General features: G+C 32.5%; 1 protein-coding gene across 6 annotated transcripts in view; it reads right to left on the reverse strand.

The window, feature by feature from the left end:
- DOCK3 (dedicator of cytokinesis 3) overlaps positions 1 to 20,750 on the reverse strand; it is a 604,983-nt gene that overhangs the window by 238,872 nt on the left and 345,361 nt on the right. The window lies entirely within an intron of this gene.

The raw sequence follows: 20,750 nt of genomic DNA on the forward strand, positions 1-20,750 counted from the left end.
GGATTGTCAATTTCAAATGTCAGCAGGTGGGGGAGGGGGACACCAATGCAATTCACAAAGACCTATGTTCATTCAACATTAAGTTTCAGACCATACCATTTAATTCAGTGTAGGTTTCCAAAACTCATCAAGCTATCTAAATAGATTTTCTAATAAGTATTATTAGCAGCAGTGTTTTCAATCTCTTTCTCCTATGATCAAATAGATTCCTTCACTTTTATTCCTGATGGCACTTTATAAGTACCACCTTAATGAGAATAAAATCGAAACATTTTCATACACTTTATTGTGAACATTGTAATATTACCTTTTAAAAAATTTTAGTGCCCTGTCCTACCTGGAGAGAATTCTGAGTGGTATGACAAACTGAGTAATAAATCAGGATTAAAAAAAGGCACTGGAACCCTATATGCTTACAAACCAAATCTAGAAATTAGAGTGCTCCATATTAGTTTCTTGATTGGAGATAAATACAGTTTTCTATGGTCACTAACATTAATAAACAAAAACTTGTATCTTAGTACTTCCTTGGCAAAGATTCTTGTTGGGTATGCCTTATTTAAAAGGAAAAGGACAGGTAAAAGAGGGATGTGATGTGAAGAATCATTGTATGTTAAGAAAGTATATTTGTGGGGCTGCTATGTGGCTTAGTGGATAAAGAGAACCAGGCTTAGAGATGGGAGATCGTAGGTTCAAATCTAGCCTCAGACACTTCCTAGATGGGTGATCCTGGGCAAATCACTTTAACCCCCATTGCCTAGCCCTTACCACTCTTTTGCTTGGGACTAATATGTCAATTCTGAGACAGAAGGATTTAAAAAAAAAAGAACATATACTCAAGGGAAATTTAGGAACAAGAGGGAGGAAACATGATGGAGACTATTTGAATGAAGGTCAATAAAGGAAGAAACAGAAGTGATTTTTGTATTGCAATATACTACTGAACAACTGGACAAAAAGAAAACAGATGAAGAGTCTGAGAAATAGTCTATAAGATATAGTGGTTACACTATCTAGATATCTGCTGGAGCTCTCTTCTTGTCAAATGCAGAATAGTTAATAGCTTTTTGACTTGCCTAGTCATAATTTTTAGAAAACGCAATAAGGGGAAATTGTATTCTGGCTCTGATTCTCACTAACAGGACCACACTTGATTACTATAGTGGAAATGACGGGAACCCTTATGGGGTAAGGATGGAAGAGACCACTCATTCTAATGGTTTGTAATAGAGAAGAAGAAATTGTGACCTAGTTTGACATGCATTCTCAATATCTGGAAAGCAAATTTCAAAAGATTCGAAGAAAAACAGGACTAAAATGCTATGGGAAAAGTTATGACAAGGAGGGATGCAAGATGTTCAAGAATGAAAATCATTCCATCATGATGATTTCTCCTTCTGATTCCTAAATTTCTTCACATGAATATATTTTCTTAATATATAATGCTTTTCCAACAAACTCCTCTTTTACCCATGCTCTTTCTTTGTTATAGCCATTGAAAATCTCTGCAAAGGAAGTTCTGAAATGGAAGTACAAAAGAAATAACTCCAAGTAGGAGAAAAATGGGATTTATCTGAAGAGTCTGATGTAGATATACAGAGAACTCACTGACCAAACAACTTAAATATTTAAAAAAGAAATGTATCTTAGAATGTAGAAACAAGGCTAGCTAACAGGATAAATATAAAACTATGAAATAGTTTTGTAAAAATAGCAAAATGTGTGCTAAAATTTCAGAGAAACAAAAAGCTAAATTTTAAATGACTAACAAGGAACAGATAGCTGAGATTTGAAAGGAAATAAGTAAAATAACTCTTTGCTACACTTGATGAATTGCTTTGACCCAGATCAACACCATGTTTAGGTACTGAAAGGATTAGCAGATGTGATTGCTGACCCCACTGACTATTTGAGTAACTGAGGAAAATGATACCAAGGGCAAAAAGTTGTTATGGGCCAATGTCAAAAGAGAGTAGAATTTATAAGCCAGAGACCAGCCAGCGAGCTGACTTAGACTCCTGGGAAAATTCTAGAATGGATGATTTTAAAATGAAAAAATTTTAAAGGAAGGAAAAGGTTACAAAGAGCTAGCATAGATTCATCAAGGACAGATTGTGTTCTATCAGAACCAGATCTCAAAATGTACTACAAAACAGTAATCACTAAAAATGATCTTGTACTGGTTAAAAAAGAGAGACAGACGAACAGATTAGGTACACAAAATACTAAAGCAAACACACACACAATAGTGTGTCTGATAAACCAGAAGTCTGTAAGTACTGGGAAAAAGATTAAATTTTTGAAAATTTTGTTGGGAAAACTGTACAGCAATTATCAGTAATTTGTTCTAGACTTCCACCTCATCAAAAAGGTGAGCTCCAAATGGATAAATGATCTATGTATAAAAGATCCCATATCAAGGGGCAGCTGGGTGGCTCAGTGGATGGAAAGCCAGGCCTAGCTGTGTGACTCTGGGCAAGTCACCTAACTTCCATTGCCTAGCCCTTACCATTCTTGTGCCTTAGAACTAATACGCACAGTATTGATTCTAAGATGGAAGGTAAAGGTTTAAAAAAATAAAAGATCCCATCATAAATAAATTAGAAGAGAGATGAAGAAATTACCTCTCAGATCTATGAATGAGAAAAATTCATGACTAAATGAGTGATATGAAGGATCACAGGATGAAACAGACAGTTCTGATAGTATAGATTTTTAAAGTTTTTGCAAAACAAATCAAAGTAGTAAAAATTAGAAAGGAAACAAGTGGTTGGGAAAAATTCTTTGCAACAAATTTCCCTGATGAAGGTCTCATTCCCAAGATGTATAAGGATCTGATTTGAATTTACCAGATTAAGAGTCATTCTTGAATAGATCAATAGTCAAGGGATATGAACAAGCAGTTATCAAAGGAAAAAGTAAAAGAATCAACAATCATATGAAACATTCTCTAAGTTACTAAGAATAATAGAAATTCAAATTAAAACAACTTTAAGTTTCCAACTCATTTATGAAACTCATAAAGATTACAAAAGAGAAAAATGACACATTTTGGAGCACTGTTGGTGGAACTGTGAATTAGTTTAGGCATTCTGGAAAGCAACTTGGAACTGTGCCGAGAAAATTTTTAAACTGTATATACCCTTTGACCCAGTCACACCATACTTAGGCTTATCCCCTAAAGAAATCAAAGAATGAGGAAAAGAATTTAGATGTAGAAAAATATTTTTGGCAGCTCTTCATTGTAGCCCCAAACTGGAAACTAACAGGGTTGACGTTTTTGTTCAATTGCATCTGAAATTTTGTGATTTTATTTGGGCTTTTTGTGGCAAAGGTACTGGAGTAGTTTTCCATTTCACCAGCTCATTTTACGCCTCAGAAACTGAGGCAAAAGGGGCTAAGTGCCCACAGTCACCCAGTCAGTAAATGTCTGAGGTCAGATTTGAACTCAAGAAGATTAGTCTTCCTGCTTTCAGGTTCAGCACTCTTCTACTAGCCAAACAATTTGTGACATACAGATTTAATGGAATATTATTATAAGGATTATAAAATGGACAATTGCAAAGGAAATGGCTAAGTGTTGTTTGAATTAATGCAGAGTGAAGTGAGCAGGACAAGAAGAACAGTTTACACAATGATAACATAATAGAGAAAAACAATTCTGAAAGACTAGAACTCTGTTCAATGCAATAATAAACTATGAGTCCAAGAGAATGGAGCTATAATATGCCACATATTCTGCTGGGAATGATGAACTTAAAATTCATAGAGACATATTTTCATACATGGATAAATGAGAATTTATTTTGCTTGACTACAAAGCTATATTTTGAAAGATTTGTATTCTTTGTTTTTAATTTGCTTAATGGAAGAAGGGTTAGTAGGAAAGACAGATTAATTTAAAAAACTCATTACTTGAAAAAGAATAAAAGCCAATTAAGATTTTCAAAATAAGATAATAGATAGTATAGATTTAAAAAAGAACATATTGAGAGTAGAAATTATTTCAGCCTTTTTATTTGAAATTCCAGCACTAACACTGGGACATGATAGGTGCTTAATAAAGGTTTGTTGATTGAAACTGGATTAACCTTATTTCCTTTTTTAATGGGACTATTAAACTAGTAGATAAGAGGAAGACCATGGATGCAGTTCATCTATATTTTAGCAAAACTTTTGAAAAAGTATCTCATTCTATGCCTATGGATAAAATATAGAGATATGAGTAAGACAGATTCTGAAATGGTTAGATGGCTAGACTAAAAGATTAGTTGTTGATGATTAAACATCTAGATGGCAGAGGGTCTTCAGGGGGCATGCCTTAGGGATTTATATTTGGTTCAGTGATATTTAACATTTTTATTAGTCACTTGGACAAAAGCAAAACAAAAAGGTATGCCTTAAGAGCACTGCCTTGGAGACAGCCACAGACTTTAGAAATGGCCAAATAAACTCTGTCCTGGAGTTCAATAGTTGGTTGCTGTTTTCTGAATATGGCTCTGGGACTTGTGAGAAAGAAGAAAGATCTTCCATTTTTCAGGCTGTGCATCAATGACAGTGGCAAGGCAAGGAGGGTCAAGTATATGCATTTGTTACCAGGATGATTGCACCTAGCCTACTGGGCTTCCTGCTTAATTAGGGGAGGAACATATGGAAGAAAAGACAGATCTGACCATCCTGGTTGGAAGCCAAAACATTTACACAGTATTTATTTAGATTTTTCATCTCACAATCAGGTTCCATATTGAATTATAATTTATGTCAACATATCTGATTATAAATGTTTTAAAAACCTGGTGGCCAGAAGTATGAATTTTTGAGTGATTCATAACACTTCAGATAGAGATTTGGGAAAAAGTTTTGGCCCTTTTAGAGAAACAGTTGAAAGTTGAAGTCCAGGGGAGGAGTGGATATACATCCCATTTGGATTTTCTTTGAGCAAAAGAGATATATTTTAAGTAAAACCCAGAGGCAAATGAAAAATTCCCATATGTAAAGGAACTTATAAACATATGCTGTAATGTAGAGTGTTGTTTTTTGAATTATTTTTTCTTTAAATGAGTTCTAAAAAAAGATTTGTTTCATAGCATCTATGCAGAGCTAAATTTTGATAATAAATTAAAATTACTCAACTAGATTTTCTCTCAGGATTATAAAGTAAAACTCCCAATATTTCAAAGATGTGTTCTAATTGTAAAGGAGAGGACCATCTAGATCAGGAATTCCCAACCATTTTCGGTCTTTCTATCTTTTGATGTTCAATGTTGCTGTGAGAGAAAATAAACCTGTTAAATAAAAAAAATGGTCATAAAGTTGTTAAATGTTTATTAGAACATAGCCAGATAAATTAGAGAGTTTTGATTATCTTTCTTGTAAACCAGTTGTTTTATTGAAAGAGAAACTTGCATATCAAACTCCAGTTTATTTTTTGCCTTGGATTTGGTTGGGAACAGAACTGAATTACAGAGACAATTTCTTATAAATAAAATTAAATTTAGCCTTGTAAGAATGTTTAATAAGAATGAAATCTGCTTCTCCAGGCTACAAATGTTGTAACTTCATAGGTTGGAAATCAATTCAGTTTCTGGTTATTGTAGAGATTAGTTTGCTCCTTCACTCAGTCATTGTTGTTGATTCTTTCTAGCTCAATATAAAAAGAACCAAAAAATTATTCATTTGATTTTAGACAGTACTAAATTATTTTTTCAACTGTCTCTTTCAACTTTTCAAATCCTTTTTTATGATCTCATCCTTTCTCATTTCAGCCTGGCTTCCTCCCTGTTTCTCTTCAATCCACACATCTTTTCTCTACTACTACTATTTTGGAAAAATTTCAGTAGGGTAACAGTTATTAACTAAATATTCTGAGTACTCCTAGGAGTATTTGAGCTTCACATTAGAACCCCATGATCTAGATTTAAGGCAGTATGATTAAAATAACCACTCAAATCTATTTCAATCTATGCCTTATCAAAGAATCACTTTTACAACATTCCCAGGATAGGAATGATAACCTCTGCTTAAGAGGAAGCCCCTGAATCCAGTTTAATCCAACAAGGATTAATTAAATTTCTCTTATGTTACAGGTGTTGAATATTCAAAGACAAAGTAAATGAAAATGCTTGTCTTAAAAGAGCTTATAATTCTTTTTTTGGAAGTTCATTTATGTGAATACTATACATATGTATATTTATAAATACATATATATACATATGCATATATATACATATATATAGTCAAATGCAAAAGAAAAACAAAACATAGTCTTATGACACATGGTGAATTGAGGCAGCTAGTCCATGTTTGACAAGTATGCATATGGTGTATTCCTACTAGGCTCAGTTCAGCTAGGGGGCGTTTTCTGAATTCTTGAAGAGCTTATAATTCTAATTCAATAGTTAACTGATCGTTTGATGAGGAAGAGTGTACTCTCATCTTAGGGTGGGAGTCAGGAAAGGTTCCTCCAGAGGGAACACACAAGCCTTGAACAAAACCAGGGTTCTAAGTAGAAGAGAGAAGGAAGCCTATTCCAGGGTTGGGAAGGAAGCCTGGACCAAGGGACAGAGGTGAGAGATGGATGGAGGATGAGTTTAGGGAACATGGAGTCAACCCAAAGCTTTCCGCATTTAACAGTCTAAACTGATTTAATAGTTCATTTGATAAGATTAGGATCATGGTCTTAAGAAGAAAAGAATACATTTTATAAAACAATATGAAATCACATTTTATCCATATGAATGTATAAAAGAATGCATTATGTAAGATTTAATTCTGTTCTTTGAAATGAACAGATTTTTGATATCATTTGGATGTTGTTGTTCAGTTGTGTCTGACCCTTCATGATCTCACTTTTTTTTTTTTGGCAAAGACACAGGCATGGTTTGCCATTTTTTTTCTCCAATTCATTTTACAGATGAAGAAATTAGGGTGATTGGGGTTAAGTGACTTGCTCAGCAGGTTGGATTGGAATTCAAGTCTTTTCCTGACTTCAAGCCTGGTGCTCTAATCCAATGTGGCAACTAGCTGCCTTTACATCTGGATAGCTTCCCTTAAAAAGGCATACTGCACTATTTACTCTAATTCCACAGTTTAGTGATATCTTATTGTGGGCAACAGATTGAAGACATGACTTATGGAAAGACATATCAATTCCCATCATGCAAATGATTAGTTCAGTCCTGCAGAGAAGCTTGTTCACCACAGAATAAGAAGAACAACACTAACTAGGTTTTTATTCACATCCATTTTTTTTTGCCATCACAACCTAACATTTAATTGGCTGCAGCTACTCAAATATAACATAAAATCAGATTATGAAAACATAGAAGCCTGTAGCTCAACTTATTCAATAATGTGCTTGGCTTCCCTAAAAGTTCCATATTCAAATACATGTCAAAAATACATACAGAATTTTAGAATGAATGTGGATGACAGTCATCAGAAATGACAGATTTAGACATATTAGAATACACCCAGGTATCTTTAATGAAGCAAATGTGCCAAGTAGGATTTGCCTCATCACTGTCAGAATTTCTGCTGCAAAATCTGAGTTTTAATGCTTCAGTTTGGAGGTTTAAAAAAAAAATCAAACCAGGTAGAGCCCAGAGTGGGAGAGTAGTTCTATTGCCACGGAGCACAATGGCCACCATGGCTCTTCCCAATCAGCCCTATTGGAAGGAGTGGCACTTCTTTCATGTAAGCAATACCTGATCCTTTAAAGATATAGGGAGGCCATTTGCTTCCTTGTTTCCTTGAAGTAAACAACCAAGCTCAGGAGGTATTAAAAAACAACCCATATCTTCTTTCATATCAGTTCTAAGGCAGAAGAGGGGTAAGGGTAATTGGTGTCAAGCTACTTGCCCAGGGTCACAAAGCTAGGAAGTATCTGATGTCATATTTGAACCCAGAACCTCCTGGGTTCTGGTTAAAATCTCTAATAATTAGAGAAATGAAAATCAATGAAATTCTGAGGTTCAACAAAGATGACAAAAATGGAAAATGATAAATGCTGGTAGAGTTGTGAGAAAACAGGCAACTTGCTATATTGTTGGTGGACCTCTGAATGGTATGATCATTCTATTGAGAAACTTGAAATTATACACAAAAGTTAACAAACCGTATGTACCCTTTGACCGAGATACACCATTGCTAAGTTTATGCTCAAAAGAGATAAAGGCAAGAGGAAAAAGATCTTTATGTACAAAAATATTTAGCACCTGCTTTTTTGTGGTAGCAAAAAAATACCCTGGAAACTAAGAGCATGACCATCAACCAACAAATGGTTAAATTAATTGCAGTATATGACTGTGATGTAACAATATTGTGCTATTAGCAAAAAGATGAATTTTTAAAAACATAGAAGACCTACATGATCAAAGGAAGAATGAATAAGCAGATCCAGGAGAACAATTTATATTCTAATATTGATAATATAAAAATGAACAAATTTGAAGATTTTTAGAAACTGATGAATGAAATAAGCAGAACTAGGAAAACAATTTATACAAATATGAACACAGTATAAAGACAAAAAACTTTGAAAACCATAAGAATTATGAATTGTACAATGACCATTTGTGATTTTAGAAGACTGATAGCGAAACATGCTATCAATTACAGAGTCTGAGACAAATTTGGGTTGCAGAATGAGAAATATTTTTTGTATAGAGGATATTTGTTTTATTTGACTAGGCATATTTGTTATAATAATTGATTTTCATTTCAATGTTTGGGACAGAATAAAAAGAAAAGAGATTTTCATTATTTTTTAGAAGTAGGGGAATATGAAATATATATGAAATATATAAAAATAAATATGTATAAAATGTTTCATGCGCTTTCAGATAAAGTCACTGTATTGTTAGTTTTAATTAATTGTTTTACTTCATTATAACAGATTTCTCATGAAGTGGAGTAATCTGTAAATGTTTGTAATGCAAAAACAAAATATATAAATGAAATAAAATTTAAAAAAGAGAGAATGAGGCCAGAGGAGATATTACATATATATCATTAATCCAATGTTTAAGCCAACATTTAACCTGATGGACTTGGTTGTTTTAAAATATTTTAAGAAACATTCTTGGTGATATATTGTGTTGAGTTGAATCTGACTGCTATTTTTGAAGAAATAACAGAAAAATCATCAAAGACTTTTGAATAACAAAGTTTCTTTTGAGGTTTTGTGCTTGTAGTGATATACATAAACATACAATTAGTTTCCTCAAGTTTTAATTTATCACCACCCTGTCCCCTTTTGTATCATGTTCATGGACAATATTATACCATAAAGGCTAGATTCTCATAAGCAAGAGAAAAGAAAATAGAATCTAGAACAAATAACATGAATAGAATGGAATTTGAGAAAGTAGACTTTAAATGAAAGGGGAAGACATTAGAAAGACATCTCATAAACTAGATTTTCAAGTTTGATGAGGTTTCTAAACTAGCATTTTGCATGTGTAGAATTGATTTATCTGAAATACAACTTAATTATAAAAATATAATTAAAGATTTATGAGTAAGAATAAAAATTTTGCAAAGGGAAAAATTTGTAGGATTTAAAAAAATATAGACACTTCAGTGGCAGAGCAGTGAAATGGTCTAATCATTGTGGAAAGCAATATGGAATTATGTAAACAAAGGGGTTAACATATCTTTGTCCTTTGATACAGAGATTCTACTGCTATATGGAATATCCCAAGTAAGTCAATGACCAAAAGAAAGTTTCCATATATGCAAAATTATGTATAGTAGTTTTTTGAGGGCCAAAAATAACTGGAAGCAAAGTAGATGATCAATGATTGAGGAATGGCTAAATAGACAGTGGTATGTGAATATAAGTAACCATTACCATTTTATCAGAAAGTCTGAATATGATGTCTACCAAGAACCATGGAAATATATATTAAATGATGCAAAATGAAATAAGAAAAATGCAGAAAAAAAATATCAGCATAATAATGTATATAGAAAGAACAACAATAAAGCAATAAAAAATGAATGTTCAGAGATTCTAATGATGAAACTTGGCCTCAAAGAAGAGGTGAAAAGAAACAGCTTGATATGCTTTTTTGCAGGGGTTGTGGGATGATGGATGTGGAACATTGCATATATCAGACTTTTTTAATATATTGGTAATTTTTTATGACAAGATAATATTCCATTAAATTGATGAGCACTAATTTGTTCATCCATTTCCAAATTGATAACCATCCTTAATTTCCAGTTTTTTGCCATGAAAAAAGAGCTTCTGAAAACTGTATGTTTTATGGGTCCTTTTTCTCTTTCTTTGGTCTTATGGGAATATGTCTCTTAGTGGTATATATCTAGGTCAAAGGGTATGTACAACTGAATAACTTCTTTTCTAAAAATTATTTTTAAAAAACCCTTACCTTTTGTTTTGGAACCAAAACTATGTATCAGTTCCAATATTATGTATTGGTTCCCAGGCAGAAGAATGGTAAGGGCTAGGCAATGGGAGTTAGGTGACTTGCCCAAGGTCATACAGCTAGGAAGTATCTGAGGCCAGATTTGAACCCAGAACCTCCTATCTCTGGGCCTGGCTTTCAATCCATTGAGCCACCCAGTTGCCCCCTGAATAACTTCTTGATCAGAGTTCCAAACTGCTTTCTAGAATAGCTGGATCATTCACAGATTGACCAATACTTGCTTTCTTGCAGCCTATCAAAATTTGCTGCCCTCTTTTATTTAAGCTTTGCCAATTTGATTGGTGTAAAGTGTAAATAAACTCAGAACTGTTTTAATTGCATTTCTCTAATTATTACTGATTTGGAGCATTTTAAAAATATGACTATTGAAAGTTTGATTTTTCTTCTGGAAACTGCCTTTTCAAAATCTTTTATCAATTGTGAAATGGCTTTTTAAAAAACAAACTTAAATCAGTTATTTATACATTTTGGAGATGAGACTCTTATCAGAGAAATAGGTGGCCTAATTTTTTTTTCTTCAGTCTGTTTCCTTTCCAATTTTAGGTGCATTATCTCAGTGATGGAAAAAAATCATTCAATTTTGCATCATTAGAATTGCCCATTTTATCTTAGAATAGTCCTTTCTAACTCTTATTTGGTCATTAACACTCCCACTATTAATAAGTATGATGAATTTATGATGTTCTAAATTTATTTGTGATAATACACTTCATGTATCAATTTGGAACTTTTCTTGAGATGTGGTGTTAGTTTCTAAACCAATCATAGTTTCTGCCAGATTGCTTTAATTTACCCAGCCATTTTAGGTAAATAGTGATTTTTTACCCCAATTGTTAGAGTTTGTGAGATACTGTTAGATACTGTACTCATTTGCTTCTATTTGTTGTGTATACTGGTGGTGTCAAACTGAATAGAAATAGGTTTCTATGATCACATAATGACTTAAAAACCCACAAGTTAATATTATCTATGGGGTACTAATAATTAATATTATATGTTACTATTATCTATGTCGCTATAGCATGGAACAAAGACTTATTTAGTGAGTATTACCATTTTTATTTTATTGATTTGGCTTAGAGATGAATAATTAATATTTCTCCAGGCTCACAAATCTGTCGTTATTTGTATAAAGAATGTTTTATAGTTTTGATAAAATATTTTCCGTAGGTATCTTGATACATAGACTCCCAAGCACTCTATACATTCTTTAATTATTTTAAGTGGAATTCCCATTTCTGTTTCCTTCTGGGTTTTGTTGATAATATGATGAAATGCTGATAGTTTAAGGAGAATTGATTGTTATTTAAATATATGACAAAATTGGCTTGTAAATTCATCTGGCTGTGGATTTTTCTGTTTGAGTTCATTTATGGTTTCTTCAATTTCCTTTTCTGAAATAAGGTTAATTCCTCTATTTGCTGCTCTGCTAACTCAGTCATTTTATATTTTTGTAAATATTCATCCATTCCTTTTTGTTTGTCATGTTTATTGGTATATAATTGGTTGAAACCATTTCTAATTATTTCTTCTTTTTTCTTCATTACTTGTGAATTCATCATTTATACTTTTTAGTTATTAATTTGGTTTTCTTCTTTCTTTTTAAAAGCAAAATTAGCTATTAATTGAAATACTTTATTGTTTTTTTTAAAAAAACATCTCCATCTGCATTCAGACTCCAGCAGTTCCTTGTATGGCAGTGGATAGCCTTTATTTATCATGAGTCCCTTGGAGTCATCCTGGAGCCTTGCATTGCTGCTAATATCTAAGTCTTTCATAGTTGATCATCATACATTATTGTTGTTACTGTGTACAATGTTCACCTGGTTCTGCTCACTTCACTTTCTATCACTTTATGTCAGTCTTTCAGGTTTTTTTCTGATTATCCTGTTAGTCATTTCTTATGGCACAAATGTTTTCCATTACAACTACATACTACAACTTGTTCAGTCATTCCCCACTGATGGACAATCCTTCAGTTTCAAATTTTTTTTTTTTTGCACCAAAAAGAAGCTGCTATAAATAGTTTTGTACAAATAGGTCCTTTCCCCCTATCTTTGATCTCTTTAGTTAGAATATAGATTTAGCAGTGAAATTTTTGGGTCAAAGAGTATGCAGCTTTATGTCCCTTTAAGCACGGTTTCAAATTGCTCTCCAGAATGGTTGTATCAGTTCATAGCTCCACTAACAGAGTATTAGTGTCCAAATTTTCCCACATTCCCTTCAACATTTATCATATTGGGGACTCATATTAGCAAGTCCAATAGAGATGAGGTAGTACTTCAAAATTGTTTTAATTTGCATTTCTCTAATTAATGGTGACGTAGACCAATTTTCATGACTAAAATTAGTTTTACTTTTAAGTTAATAATCTGAAAACTGTCTGTTCATGTGCTTTGACCATTTGTCAGTTATAGAACACCTTGTATTCTTATAAATTTGACTCAGTTTTCCACACACTTGAGAAATTGAGACTTTGTCAGAGACACCTCCTATAAATTTTTTTCTGTAGTTTGTTGTTTTATTTCAAATCTTAGTTCCACAAACTTTCTTAAATTTAATATAGTCAAAGTTATTCATTTTACAGCTCATATTGTTCTCTACATCTTGTTTAGCCATATATTCCTCCCTTATCCATGGGGGTATGGCTAGTAAATTATTTAGGCTCCTCTAGTTTGTTTATGGTATCACTTTTTATTTCTAAATGATGTATCCATTTTGACTTTTTCTTCATATGTGGTATGAGGTGTTATTGTATGCCTTGTTTTTATCCATACTCCAGATTTCCCTGCAATTTTTATTGAATAGTGAATTTCCCCCCAAAAGCTTGTATCTTTGACATAGTCAATATTTGTAAAGGTATTATGCATAGAAATATGTGTGTACTCTGTTTTAATTCTAATAAAAAACCTTCAGAGGCTTATAATATTTAACTTTTGCAAAATTATTTTTGCTTTCTTAACTTTTTTTTGTTAATTTTCCAGTTTAGATTTATTTTGGTCTGAGAGAGGTTATTTGAGGCAGACTGCTATTGTTTTTCCTCGTAATTCATTTTCCTGCAAATGTTTAGATGTTATGCTGTTTGATATATATCTATAAATTTATATGTATGGAGAGAGAGCATGCAATGATATGACTCCCTTGTTTATGTTACCTTTTAGAAAAATGTAGTTTCCTTGTTTATTTCTTAATTAAGTCTATTTATTTTTTGCCATTGCTTTGTCTGAGTTCATGATGGTTCCTCTTGTCTTTTTTTTTAAACTTCAGCTAAAACAGAGATTTTGCTAGACTCTCATGCTAATTCTGTCTTTTTGTTTTATTTTTTTTTTGGTAACAACATAGAGTTAGATTATGCCTTCTAATTAATTCTACTATCCTACCTTAGTATAATTTCTTAAAATTTTTTTAAATTTAGAATATTTTCCCATAGTTACATGATCCATGATTCCCTGTCCCCCTTTAGTATATTTTCAAACTTATTTCCAAAATGTTTGGACTAATTCAATTCACTGACACTGTATTTGGGAGGCAGTCTTCCCACAACTCTACTAACATTGATTATTCCCACTTTTTGTCATTTTTGCCAATATCCTGGGGTGTGAGGCAAAACCTTAACTTGATTTTAATATTTCTCTCATCAATTCTTGAAAAATAAAGAATTCTTCTCTCCATAATTTATATTCTTAATTTTGCTGAACACTGATTTATTGAATTCAAGTTTTTCTAATTCTTCATTTAGTCTTTTCCACTGATGCTTACTGTTTTTTAAAAAAAAATCAGAACAAAAGAATTATAATGACTTTTTGATGTATGTTATAATTTGAGGTCTAGATGTGCTATTCTATTTTTGTTCCTACTTAAAAGTGATTTCTATAAATTTATTTAGGTAACATACTAATGTAGTCTACCAATTGGCACTGAAAATCATGGAAGGAGTTTCCACCTAACAGTATTCAAACTGATGATAACCAACTGTGAAACACTTAGCCATTCTCAGCAATACAATGAGCTAGGACAATTCTGCGGGACTTAGAACAAAGAATGCTTTCTACCTCCAGAGAAAGAACTGTTGGGCTCAGAATGCAGGTCAAAGAATCTAATTTTTCACTTCAGTTTAATTGGATTTTTGTTTTGGGTTTTTGGTTTTATATGATTATTATCTTACAAAAATGAAGGATATGGAAATGCTTTGCATGACAATACACATATAACCTAGGTCAAATCATTTGCCAGCTCTGGGAAGTGGGAGGGGATGGAGGGAGTGTAAAAATTAAATTAGTCTATAATAAAAATATATTTTTGAGGTTTATTAAGGATTATTAGAAATTAAGGATACAAAATAAAAACCATGTGCCCATGGCTGATTAGCCCATTCAAAATCCCCATGGTTGGCTTACTTGTTACATCATTGAAGTAAAAGAGAAGAGTGTGTGGGAGGAGTTACTGCAATTGTGATCTTACCTATGTGGAGATTCAGGTGAGATTATAGGGAATTCTGGGAAATACCAAGGACTTCTGGGGATTGAAGTCTAGGGTTCAAAATCTCCATTTTTATAGGAGGAAGACAGTTTGGATCATATAATTTCATAAAAACTAATGTGGCAATGTTGTTACATGTAATTGATAAAATAAAATATCTTTACAAACGGATGATAGCCCAGGTCTGCCTATAACTCCATGTACAATCCAATGTAAAACAATAACAAGAACCACAAAACAACTGGTGTAAGTCAGTGTTACAAATGACAACAGGCTATGTGGGTATGCACAACTGTCATAGAATCAGAGAATGGCACAGCTATCATGAAGCTTCAGAAATCATCTGGTCCATCTAAAGGTGAATGAGAACACTTAAATTTCTGAGAAATGGCCAGCTGGTCTTCAACTTAGCATCCTAGATGATTTGGAATCTTCCACATCAAATGGCATACCATTCAACTTTGGGACAAATTAAATTGTTTGGAACTTTTCCCTACTTTCAACCCAAATTTGGCCTTGCAACTTATACCCACTATTCTTAATTCTCCCCTCTGTAGTCAAGGAGAATAAGTCAAATCCTTCTTGCATTTAATATCCTTTTAATCCTTCTTGCAGGCAAGTACCATGCTATTCTTCTCCCTCAGCTTCTCTCTTCTCCAACATAACCATCTCCAATTCCATCAAACTTCAACTGATCCTCATATGGAAACATTTTCTATCTTTCAGCATTTTATTTATTCTCAGGGAGGCAGGAAGGTAGTTTAATTTATTTATAATTTGGATGGAGGAAATCATCTGAAATATGTTATTTCTTTCCTGTGTTATTCTAACAAAGGTAGTTAAGTTCATCAGAAGTATAATGCTGATATATGAAGGAAAACAATCTGTAAAGCTTTTGTAGGCTAAGACTCAATTAATTTTATTTCAAGGTTCAAATACAAGGAATAGCAGATGAAAAGTACTGTTCTGCTAAAGTTTAATTCTTTAAAAAGAAATCCTATTCTTCCTGAATTAAGATCTGTCATCAATGAAGAACAGGATGGTGACTAATACTCAGACCTGTTATCACCATACTCTGTAATTAACAATGAATCAACTTGGCCCTAATTTCTGAGTTTCTCACACATCGTTGGAAGGAGAAATTAAAATTCTTTTCCCTTTTCATAAAAGACAAAGACACATTCTTCCTCTTTTTCCCAATTTCTCATTACCTAGCTTTTACATGCCTGACTCAATTCCCTATTCTCTTTAGATTCATGGAAATGACTAGATTGTTTACTTGGTAGAATATGGTTCCTTAGCATAGACCAGGTGCTCCTGGGTATCATAATTAAACACACTTTCATAAAACCACAATATCTAAAGTGGAAAAAAAGGCTAGCTAATTTCAATAGAGCAACAGTTTACTTTAGAATGTTTGTTTAGTTTTTAAACTAAAAGAATTCTCAATGCCATAAACTTCTATAATTGATTGAACAAACTGAATTCAATGACTAGTGTAGAACAGATCCAAGATTTGATGGTCAGATAAAGTGACTTCATATAGTACTTTAAAAATGGGTTTGGTGATTATATTAAATTAATTTGGTCTCCAAAAAAGACTTACATAGTCCCTGGTACTATGTATTTTTTTATGTGAAGTGGGACCAAGAGGTAATATGAATGACATTTTTCAAATACATTAGTTATTATGAATGAATAGCTGAGGATGCAATCAGTACAATGCAAGAATGGCTCAACATGAGGGAAATGCAATTAATCACATTAAAAGCAAAAAATATCCCAAACCACATTATTATTTCAATAGATGCAGAAAAAATCCTAGGCAAAGTACAATGGAAATTTATGCTAAAATTTCCACAAAGTATAGGCAGAGAGGGATCTTTTGAAATATCACAAAAAATATCCACCAATTGCATATTGAGGATGTACAAAAAGCTTTTTTAATGCAAATGTAAAGCAAGAATTCCTCTTCACTACTGATAGTTCTAGAAATGCTAGCAATAACAATAAGACAAGAAAAATAAATTAAAAATGTAAAAATAGGCAAAGAAGACACAAAACTATTTCTATTTGCTTATAGCATTATACTTAGAAAATCAGAAGATAAATTGAGACAATTAATAGCTTCAGCAAATATGTAGGCTCAAAAATAAACCCATAAAATAATAGCATCATTTAATAGCAATAAAATCCAAGAAACTATAACATAAAGGGAAATCCTCTTCAAAATATCTCTAAAATATATAAAATACCCAGGGGTCAATTTAAGCTACACACCCAATGCTTATATAAATTCATTTACAAAATATTTTCTTAAATAAATAAAGAATAATTTAAATAACTGGAAAAATACTTAGTTCCCATGGCAGTCTCATGTCAGGAATAAAAATTAAATGATTACCAAAGGTAATTTGTAGTTTTGATGCTAGGCCAGTCAATTATGAAAAGGATACTTTACAGAACTTGATAAAATAACAAGACTCATTTGAGAGAACTAAAGATACAGATTTTATAAAGATATTGAATGTCAAAAGAAATATTGGACAAAGACAGGAATAAAGATAGAATATCAACTTTAATCTTCAAATTATGTTATGAATTTTCAATTATTTTTTGATTCCTTTTGGTTAAAATATTAAGAAACAGATCAATGAAATACTAAATAAGAGAAAATGAGAAATAATATAGCTCAATAACCCACTGTTCAATAAACACAAACTCCCAAATAATTTAGGAAAGAACTTTTAAAATATGTGATTAAAATCTACTCGAAAAACTTGAGAACAATCTAGTAAAAACTAGATGTTCATCAATCTTTTATATCATGTTCCATAATAAATTCAAAATGCATTTTTAATAATTTGAATATTCTAGTGTAATAAAAATATTATAATAAAACAATAGGAAGAGAAGTAAATTATATATTGCTCATAGATATTTATACTTAATAAAATGGTATAGAGAAAAGTAAAAAATACAAAATAGATTATTTTGGTTATATAAAACTGAAAAGCTGCTGCATGAACAAAATTAATGCATCTAAGATAAGAAGAGAAATAGTCAAATGGGAAAACATCTCTATATCAAATAACTCTGCTGAGAAATAAGTATCAAAGATATAGAGATAACTAACAGAAACATGAGGACAAATGTCATTTCCTCAAAAGAGAAGAGGTCAAAGGACATGAAAAAAATTCCCAATGAAGAACTGCAAACAATTAGAAACCAAATAAAACTATGGTCCGCCTCACTAACAATAAGACAAAATTAAATCAAAACAAGACAAGGTATTACCTCATACCAGAAAATTGGCAAAGATGACAAAAGATGGGAATAATCAATGTTACAAGTGTTGCAGAAAGAAAGAAATACTAATGGATTCTTGGCAGAGCTATGAAGTGTTCCAGCCATTCTGGAAAGCAATTTGGAATTATGCAAACAAATTGGCTAAAACGTCTATATCTCAACTTAGAGATTTCACTGCTATGCAAAGAAATGGAAAGAAATGCTATGTCCATTGACTGGGAAAAGGCTAAACAAATTGTGGTGCATGTTTAAGGGAATATTGCTGATGTGTAAGAAAAAAATTGACAATAATTATAGCTAACATTTATATAGTTTCTATTATGCGCCAGATAACTACTTTAAGTGATTAACAAATATTATCTCATTTCATCCTCCCAATAACCTTGTAAAGACAGTGCTCATATCACCATTTTACAGATGAGAAAACAAGAACATAAGTGATTTGCCTGCGTTCACAGTTAGTGAGTTTCTGAGGTCTGACTTAGACCCAGGGCTCCATCCATTCACTGCTACATCACCTAATTACCTAATTCAGAAAAGCATGGAAACCTTTACTCAAACTGTTACAGAATGACCTAAAGACAATAAAGCACAATGGCCATAACAATGCTAATGGAGAGAATAACCACAAAACAACTGATGACAAATGGTGCAAAATGGTAATGAATATTAGATACAAATAAAGCCATTCTAAGGGGGAGATCTCTAACTCAGAAAATAGATGAACAAAACTGAGAAAGAGAAGATCTATGACCTCAGTCTACAATCAAAAGACAAATGAATTGTTCTGGAACCATAAAAATAACAATATCTCTAAATTACAGACCAAATGCTTTGCGAATGAAACTAACAAAGAATTATTTTGTAAAACCAGGTAAGTAATAAGAAAGTCTTTGGGAGAACAAAAGGCCAAGAACTACAAGGGAAATAATGGGGGGGTGGGAAGAAAGGAAGGGTTCTTAGCAGTACTAGATCTCAAGACTATATTGTGAAATATCAATCATTGAAACAATTTGCTACTAGTTAAAAACAGAAAATGTTGATCATTGGAAGAGATTAGGGAGACAAGATACAGAAATAACTGAATACAAGATCATATTGTTCAATAAACTCAAGGTACAAAGTAAAGGGGTAAGGAATCAGCATTCTACAAAAACTGCCAGGAAAACTGTAAAGAAGCCTAGGAAAAATGGATCACAAGCAACATTTCATACCATATACCACAATAAACTCCTAATTAAATATAGCCTAGATATCAAAGATCATAGGAGAAACTAATCAGGAGATTAAAAGAAGATAACTTTTCAAACTGTGGATAGGGGGAGAGTTCCTGGCCAAACAAGGGAGAGGAACACTTACAGAAGAGCAAATGGATGACTTTAATTGAAAAGATTTGTTATGAATAAAAAATAGTGCATTTGGAATTGGAAGCAAAACCTTTGCCTGGGGAAATCTTTGTAGCAGATTCCTCTGAAAAGTGTTATAGCCAAGATATACAAAGAATAGGTACAAATATATAAGAACAAAATGATTCCTCAATAGGTCAAAGCATAGGGATCAGCATTTCTCAAGGGAAGGAATGTAACCTATCAACTAAATGGAAAACATTCCATGTTAAGAATGAGAAAATTGTAAAACTTAAGACTCTCAGTATCAACTTCACATCAGCAAAGTTGACAAAAACAAAAAATGGCAAATGCTGGTGGGATTGCAAATAAATGGGGTTGTAAAAACACTACTGATGGAGCTGTGAATGAATCCAGCCATTTTATTTCTAAATTTTTTTTTGTTGAAAATTGTATTTAATTAGAAGATTTAGAATATTTTCCTGTGGTTATAAGATTCATGTTCTTTCCCTCCCCTCCCCCAACCTCCTTCTGTAGCTGGCACACAATTCCACTGGGTTTAACGTGTCATTGATCAAGAACTATTTCCATATTATTAATATTTGTATTAGAGTGATTGCTTAGAGTCTACATCCCCAATCATATCCCCATCGACTCATGTGATCAAGCAGTTGTCTTTCTTCTGTGTTTCTACTCCCACAGTTCTTCCTCTGGATGTGGATAGTGTTCTTTCTCATAAGTCCCTCAGAATTGTCCTGGATCACTGCATTGCTGCTAGTAGAGAAGTCCATTACATTCAATTGTACCACAGTGCATCTGTCTGTGTGTATAAGGTTCTCCTGGTTCTGCTCCTTTCACTCTGCATCAATTCCTGGAGGTCACTCCAGTTCACATGGAATTCCTCCACTTTATTATTCCTTTGAGCACAATAGTATTCCATCACCAACTTATACCACAATTTGTTCAGCTATTCTCCAATCGAAGGGCATCCCCTCATTTTCCATTTTTTTGCCACCACAAAGAACACAGCTATGAATATTTTTGTACATATCTTTTTCCTTATTATCTCTTTGGAGTACAAACCCAGCAATGCTATGGCTGGTGAAACCAGTCATTTTATTTATTTATTATTTTTTAATTAAAGTTAATTTATTTAGTCAATTTA

This window comes from Monodelphis domestica, chromosome 7, assembly GCF_027887165.1.
Source record: "Monodelphis domestica isolate mMonDom1 chromosome 7, mMonDom1.pri, whole genome shotgun sequence".
Classification (NCBI taxonomy): domain Eukaryota; kingdom Metazoa; phylum Chordata; class Mammalia; order Didelphimorphia; family Didelphidae; genus Monodelphis; species Monodelphis domestica.